The sequence below is a fragment of the Nestor notabilis genome, unplaced genomic scaffold, assembly GCF_000696875.1.
Source record: "Nestor notabilis isolate BGI_N333 unplaced genomic scaffold, ASM69687v1 scaffold2645, whole genome shotgun sequence".
Taxonomy (NCBI): domain Eukaryota; kingdom Metazoa; phylum Chordata; class Aves; order Psittaciformes; family Psittacidae; genus Nestor; species Nestor notabilis.
Window position 1 is genome coordinate 3,314 of NW_009930148.1, and position 8,379 is coordinate 11,692.

The following is an 8,379-nucleotide window of genomic DNA, read 5'->3' on the forward strand; positions in this document are numbered from 1 at the left end:
ACGCTGCCGGGGAGGGGCCAGCCACAGCTTCTCTGGGCACCCTGTGCCGGCGCCTCAGCACCCTCACAGGGAAGAGCTTCTGCCTTATCTCCAACCTGAACTTCTCCTGTTTCAATTTGAACCCATCACCCGTTGTCCTGTCTCTCCAGTGAAGGGACATCTGTGTTTGTGGTCCTCACCCTAGGGTAACACCAGCCCATCAGGCCAGGAGCTGGGGATGCCTCTGTGCAGGGATCTGAGCAGGTTACCCAGGATCTCAAAGCATTCTGAAGGAAAGACCCCCCTGACCTGCACAAACCCCACTCTGCTGGTTTCCAGCTTGGGACCACGACACTTCCAGAGCAGGAAGTATCTGGCCCATGACTATCTTATATTTTTAGGCCAAGTTTACCCAGGAGAGGCTCAACCAATGTATTTCTGGATCACATAAAGACAGGGAAAGGCACAACATGAGCAAAAAAGCCTGGCCCTGACGTGCATCCCCTTTTCCATGCCCTATTAAGGAGAAACTATGTGTTGTATCAGCATGTCAGGGTCAGCACCGACACCCGGAGCCGGGGTCAAGCTGCACCCTGGTACAAAGCAGGGGCCTCGGTGGCGTTAGGCAGCACGGGAATGTCCCTGCTCCCCTCACACATGGCCCAGCTAAGCCAGTGGGCTCCAAACTGCAGCCTTCGGAGCCGGGAACATTTCAGTCCCTTCCACAAATAGCAACGTGGGATTCCTCCCTCCGCTCCATCCGTCCCCGGCTCCAGCCAGCTCCCAGGGATACACGGTGATGCTCTGAGATGCTGTTTGCAGCCAGAAAGGGAGGAATTCCTCCCTGCTCCATCCCTGCTGAAAGGGAGGCTGCAGCATCCCGAAAAAGCTGTGATGTGCCCATATTCCTCACCTCAGAGAGCTCAAATCAGAACTGGAAAATCAAAGGATCCCAATGGTCTCCTGGCCTCAGTAAGGCTCGGATCTGCAGGACTATCCATAAATCCCATGATGGTGGCTGTCACTTGGGTTTGTGGGGCCAGACAGAGATTCCCTTTGTTCCCAAGGCCCGTGTGGATGGAAACCCCCCTGGGGTTGCTGCAGCAAAGGCACAGGAGGGATGTTACCCCCAGACACAGCGTTTGGTGGCACCAGGGACCCCCTTGTGTCCCCACCGAGGGTCCCTTATGGGTGCCATGGTGTTAGCAGCAGGTTTCCTCGCTGTGGGAATGGCAGCTTGGAGCAGGTTCGGGAATGAGGAGCTGTCCTGCCTCCCCCCAGCTCCTTTCATTGCCCAGACAGGAACATGGTTTATGGCAGCCCACAGCCATTGCACAGGCTCAATTAAACCCGTATCCCAGCGTTTTCTCCCCGGGAATCTGGCTCCTGTTCAGAGCATCCAGGAGGGGCTGGCAGACCTTTGCAGTGAAGGGGCCAGGGAAAAAAAAAAGGAATGCGGGATTTTGGGATACCTTGTGTTTTCTGAGGGTAACGGTGAAAGGTGGCACTAGGAGTAAATGTCCTGCCTGGGAATGTCACTGTCATTGCTGCTGCTGTTTTCACATGGCAAAATAATCCCAAGGGAGATCCTGCACTACCCAAGGACTGTGGTGGCCCTGCAAGGGAATGAAGCATCAGGGAACAGCCTCGGAGTCATCCAAACCACACCAGGACACATCGGTACAGACAGGAACACAGGACCTACCCCTTCCCACTGCACCAACAGAGCCATTCCCCATGGAGCTGCTGCATCCCAATCTGGCCTCTTCCTCCTGCACACAGAGCAAGACGTGAACTGAACCACATGGCAGGGAGGGAGGTGAGGTCAAACTTCACCCCTGTGCTCCCTGGAGCTCAGGCACCCCTGGGATTTGGGGATACAAAGTGGGATCCCACCCAGGACGATGGGACAAATCCCATCAAATGTCCTGGGAGTTCAGAAACATCCCATGTCTTCTGATTCCCCGCCCTGTGAAAACATGGCACAGCCCTTGGGGCCAGCTATGGGGCATTCTGACAGCCTCAGCACAGCCCTTGTCTCCATCCACCCCAAAAGAGCCCCTCGAGAGCAAACGCTCACTTCTGAGCTCTGGCTCTGAGGATGCACCTCCTTCCCCAAAAAGCCTTTTGGGGTGTTGGAGGGATGTCCCCCTGCCCCTAAAATCACCCCTTTAACAGCAGATGAGCTTCTCTCCTTGCACCTGCACAAGGAGGTGGAGCTGGTGCTAAAGGAAGGAGTGCCTGCTCAAGGGATCTGCCTGGATATAAATCTGGCTGAGGCTGATGGATGGTCTCCAAGAGATGGGATTCCCAAGGCTGTTCCCAAGCAGGATGATGGACCACAACCCTGTGCTGACAGGGCAGAGACTTCTGGACCTGTGATGCTGGATCAAGGACCACTATGGGCTCACTGGATCACCCACAGGCCTGAGGAATGGGAATGGCAAGGAGGAGCAGTGGAGGACTGAGATGGTCTCTGCAAGGACAGAGCTGCCCCCAGGAGTCAGAAAGCTGCTGATCACTATTATAGGAATAACCAAATCATATAAAGGAGGAGGAAAAGAAAAGCACTTAATGCCAGTCAGCTCCCAGCCACATTTCCCAGCAACCAGGAACTCTCCTGTAATGGGATGGTCCCAGGGGATAGTGTCTGCTATGGGAAACAGAGCATGGAGCAGGAATTGCAGCCCAAGCTGAGGCCCTGCTGCAGGCTGGGAGCTGCATCATGGCTCTGCCACGATCAGAGGAGGGGACCAGGATCACGTATGCAAGAAGCCAAGGGCTGAAGATCTCTTCACATCCCTACTAGAGGGCACCCCTCTGGGAGCATTTCATTGTGAAGGAGCCATTCCCCTAAGGTAGAGTAATTTGAGCACGATCAATCCAAAATACCTGCTTGGGTGAAGGTCTGTTCAGAGTCATAGATTCACAGAGTGGTTTGGGTTGAAGGGACCCTAAAGCTCCTCCAGCTCCAACCCCTGCCCTGGGCAGGGACACCTTCCACTAGAGCAGGTTGCTCCAAGCCCCTGTGTCCAACCTGGCCTTGAACACTGCCAGGGATGGGGCAGCCACAGCTCCTCTGGGCACCCTGTGCCAGCGCCTCAGCACCCTCACAGGGAAGAGCTTCTGCCTCAGAGCTCATCTCAATCTCCCCTCTGGCAGGTTCAAGCCATTCCCCTTGGCCTGTCCCTCCATCCCTTGTCCAAAGCCCCTCTCCAGGTCTCCTGGAGCCCCTTTAGGCCCTGGAGCTGCTCTAAGGTGTCCCCTTCAGGAGCCTTCTCTTCTCCAGCTGCCCCAGCCCAGCTCTCTCAGCCTGGCTCCATAGGAGACATCATTCAGATGTGTTTCCATCACCTCTGCCCATCCAGGATGATGGCACAAGACCCAACAGCACCACCCAGCCTTATATCTGCAGGATGCTGCAGTCGCTGCACGGCTTGTGAGTGGTCCCAAACCTGGGCCATCACCATCCTCAGAGGGACAGGCTGCCTGTCCCACACTCTCAAGAACCAAACCTGAATCCAAAGCTCCCAGGTGTAGAAAAGCACCCAAATCACCATCCCTACAACCAGCACCTTCCCCAGGGCATGGCACAGAGTTAATGAATTTTCCCAGCAAGCAGCTGTGGAAATGAAACCCAGGGCAGAGATGGACAAGAGGAGAAACGTTGCATTAAATGAATGGAGACTGCTCCTGGAAGGGAATTCAAGTAAAGATATGATGGATTGCAAGCACTAGTTGTAAAGCATTTGTAAAGCCTGCCTCAGCTGGGAGGTTTATTGCAAGAGCTGGAGTATTATAGTTTATTGCTGCAGTTGGAGCAGCTGCTACTGTTCAAGTTGAATTGCCTTGTCTGGTATAAATCCCCTCCTCGAGCTATTCCTGACTCTCCAGCAGCTTAGAAAAGCTCCTGAGGAACATCTCCTGCCCCTCTGGAGTTGGTTGCCTCATGAGGAACTCAAATCCTGTTCTGGTGGGCCCCTTCCCGCATGGAGCAGCCTGAGGAAGACGTAAGAGTGGGGTGAGATGGAGTGGAAACATGTTTGGGAGGAGCAGGACTCAAGGCCACGTTTAAAGGCCCTTTGTAAACACTTCACACACAGGATTTACTGTTTCTTGGCTTGGCAAGAACATGGGAGACTGAGTCCAGGAAACCTTCCAGCAGCAAAGGAAGGTGGCACGATCCTGCGGGATGGGAGGGGAAAGGGCGCTGTGTTTGCAGGCAGAGGTGGCAAATCCCATCTCCTTCCCTGTAGCTAAAGGAATCCAAGAGCAGGATTGAAACTGGAGCAGAAACAGCTCAGGTCCATGCTAAGGGTGAGAGAGTGGTGAAATGGGGCTCTGAAAATGTGAGTGAGAGTCTCGAAGGGAGCCTTGGGTGACATGGTCTAGTGTGAGGTGTCCCTGCCCATGGCAGGGGTTGGAACTGGATGATCTTCAGGTCCTTTCCAACCCAAACCAGTCGGTGATTCTATGATTCTAGGAACATGGTTAAAGCTTTTGAGTGGCAAGGCCTGAAAATGAACCCTCCTCAACTTAGAAAAGGGCAAACTTGGAAGTTCTGCACCAGAAGTTCTCTGGATTTAAGCCACCAGTTGCAGCAATTGCCAAGTCATTACAAGAGCAGAGCCTGATCTTCCCTCCTGCTCCATCACCTCCATTAGATCCAATAAATCACTGGCAGTGTTTGAATGGCTGCTCACGAATGTGCCCATCACTGTCACACTTCCCTTTGGGCACCTGCCCTGGTAAACATGGTTTTGCTTCACTGCTTGGATTCACTTAAAGGCCTTGAAGCACAGGAGTAAATAATTGATACTTCCTTTAAGAACAGGAAATGGAATAAGGATCTTGGTGTGCTCTTCAGCTGGCACCAGTTCAGCTCTTCACTATTTAATGAAGCCACTGGCTGCTACCAGAGGTCATTCCAGCAGCTCACACCCCAGCACCACGGCTCTGAGCAAGGCAGGGAAATTGAAACCTTAATGGGCACTTCCAAGAGAGCAGTTTGCCCTTGGTAGCATCACTTGAAACCCATCAGCTTAAGTAAGTGCTTCTTAATCAGCTCTCCAGCCCCAGGAAAGCAGCAGAGGGCAGGAGGTGGCTGGTTTCCCCTGTGTAACAGATGATGATTTTATGGGTGCATCAGAAGCACTGAGATAAGGCTCTTACCTGCTCTTCATGTGCTCCTCAAACGGCAGCTCGTGGTTACCAGACACGGGAGGACGTGGAGAGCTCAGGACTGTGAGATGGATGTGGGGGGCATGCAGGGAGCACTGCACTCCGCATGGGGAGAAAGCAGGGAAATGGGCTTGGGTTTGCTCCTGTGGCTGGTCAGTGAAGACCAGCAGAGATGATGTTTCAACAGGCTGAGAACATTGGGGCTGTTGGGCCTGGAGAAGAGAAGCTGCTGGAGACCTCAGAGCAGCTTCAGTGTCTGAAGGGGGCTACAAGGATGCTGGGGAGGGACCTTCATCAGGGACTGGAGTGACAGGACAAGGGGGGATGGGTTCAAACTGGAACAGGGGAAGCTCAGGTTGGATCTAAGGAAGAAGGAGGGAGGAGCAGAGCTCATCCCAGCCTGACTGCAATACAATGAATGAAAGCAAAACTGATGGTGAAAGATTCCAGGTGGGAAGCAGGAACACAGAAGGCCTGAAAGGGCCAGGAATCAGCAGCGTTTGCTCTGTGACACTGCACTTCTCTTTGGAGCCACCCATCAGGGATGATGACACCTTCAAAGTGTCATAACAGACCTGGAGGCACGTACCAGCGATGTGACTTGATAAGGCTGCAGCAGGAGCCACTGAAGGGCAGGTCTCGATGCCCAGGCCCCTGCTCCCTCAGAAGCTTTCAGCTCCGTCCCCTCTTTCTTTGTGCTAGGGGCAGCCAAACTGCTTTGCAATGCAGAGAACGGACATGAAGGCCTCAAAGCAGCATCCTCCTCACTTGCAATCCAACCCCAGGGCTCCTTTGGGAAGCTTTCAGATCCAGCGCTGGCTGACCTCCATCCTGCGCTTCCTTCTGAAGGCTGCTGGCATGAGGACAGCCCGAGGCCTGATGGAGCAAAAATGCTCTGTGAGGAGCCAGCACGGGCTGAGTCTCGGCCTGAGCCTGTCCTTCCCATCCTGCGTGTCTGATGTGTGTAGCTGGTGCTTTGCCAGGCTCAGCTCCAAGCCCGGCTCATCCAGACGAGGTGGGCAGGATGCGATGCTGCGGCAGCACGGGGGGAGCTGCTTGTGAGCAGCCTGGCAATAACCTGGTCCTTGCTTTTGACTCCACCTCCGAGGAACAGCAAGAGAGCAGCAGTGACAGAAGAGCCCCTAGCCTGAGCACAAGGTTATTTTCTAGGACATTAGCCAGCCTCGTAAGAGACCCATCAAGAGCAAAAAGGCATCGGACCAGAATGCAAAAGCAGAGATTAAACTTAACACCTTTTTCCCCTCTTTTCAATGTATCTTTAAGGAAAGGGTGAGCTCAAACCCGTGTTTGCAGTGTGGGGGCACTTTGCTTTGGAAAACCAGCAGTTCCAGCAAACACAGTTGTCTTGCAGGGGCTGATAAATAAATGAAGTCTCTACTGAGCCTGTTCTGTTGGACTAACACCCCAACATCCCAGAATTATCTCCACCTATGTCTGTTTAGGACTTGAAATCAGTAAATTGTCTCCTCACCCTCAGCTGAGCTCAGATAGATGATTCCAAAAGCAGCAGCAGCACTTTCCTGCTGGATGCACATGACTTATCCCCTGTGTTATCCCAGAACAATCCTGCTCTGCTGCTGTCCTTGGGTAAGAATCCACACTGACCTCAACAACGCCTTGTGGTCGGCTGAGAGGTGGGAGTGATGTGGGTTTGCTCTCCAGGAACATGAACTGCCTGGAATTCATCCTTCTCACACCCAACGTGGCTCCCTGCTGCAGGAGCTGGGTAGCAGGAGCATCACTTGAGGGAAGCAGCAGTGATTTATGGTGCAGGGAGACCTTGAGAAGCCAACAGCGATGGAAAGCCAAGTGCTACAGGACATTCCCGAGGTGAGAGCTGGGTTAAAGATCACAAGAGCAGATTTACTGATGCTCTGCTTGGTCCAGCCACCTCTTTCCTCTGCTGCCACCCCTCAAATGTCAGCGAGTGGAGAACCCAGCACTTTCAGCCTCACAACCACACAGCTCCGGTGTTGTAGTGGGCTCCTGCTTCTGATCTGTGCAGGCTTTTCACCAGGGGGGTGCCTGACTTGTTAGAAGCCCAACATGTCAAAAATACATGTTTCTAACGGTTGATATTTGGAGTTAAATTTCTATTGAAACTCTGGCAAAAAAATCCCCACCTATTTCAGAAAACCTGGAGGCAAAGCTGTGAATCTTGGACGCCACGACCCAAAAGAGGGTCCCCATTAGTGCTCAGAAGCCCAACAAGGCAGAGGGCTTCTTGGCTCCACACACAAAAGGTCTTTGTCTCTATGTGTTGCTCATGGGCCTCCAGCTCCACACGGGCAGCCTGCAGGCACGGTATTCCCTGTCCCTGGCTCCAAGGGGACAGCAGCATGTGTGGGGACTCGGGGGTTCAAGAGCCTCAGATCCCCAGGAGACAAAACCTTCCAGCAATGCTCATGAGGGTCTGGGGTAGTCTCCTCCCAAGCTTCACCCAACTGATGGAAGAGGTGAAGTTTCTTCCTGGCCCTTCATATTTTGATATTCCCTGTGAGGGTGCTGAGGCGCTGGCACAGGGTGCCCAGAGAAGCTGTGGCTGCCCCATCCCTGGCAGTGTTCAAGGCCAGGTTGGACACAGGGGCTTGGAGCAACCTGCTCTAGTGGAAGGTGTCCCTGCCCGGGGCAGGGGTTGGAGCTGAAGGAGCTTTAAGGTCCCTTCAACTCAAACCACTCCATGATTCTGAGACCCAGCCCAAAGTCAACCAAGACAAAGCTGAACGAGCTACAACAACAGCACAGGCTCACACCAGCAGGCTGCCGGCAAGGGGATGTGCAAGACCTGACTTGACACATTTGGGTGACACAGACAGGTAACCCCTGGCCTGCTGGTACAGAACTCAACCCACTGAAGCACTGTGGACACATCTGAGCTGGCAGACGGAGTCTATCAGGACCAGCCTCCGTGTGATGGTGCCAGAGCATTCATGGATTAGCACAAGGTGCCCTACAGCTGGATTTCCTGTCACTGAACCGTGGCCTCAGAGGACTCCTGCCACTTTCATGCCTGAACAAGTGACTATTATCTGGCTTAGACTCAGCTCTGCTGCCTCAAGCACCTCGAGAGAGCTCAGATCCCTTCCCTGAAGATCCTGGAAGTCGAAGCTCTCACTGCTTCCTTCTGCCTTTCTTCCAAAGCTCTGCCAAAAGGAGCTCTGGGGAGTCTGGCATCAGAACGCACTGGCTGGTTCAGCG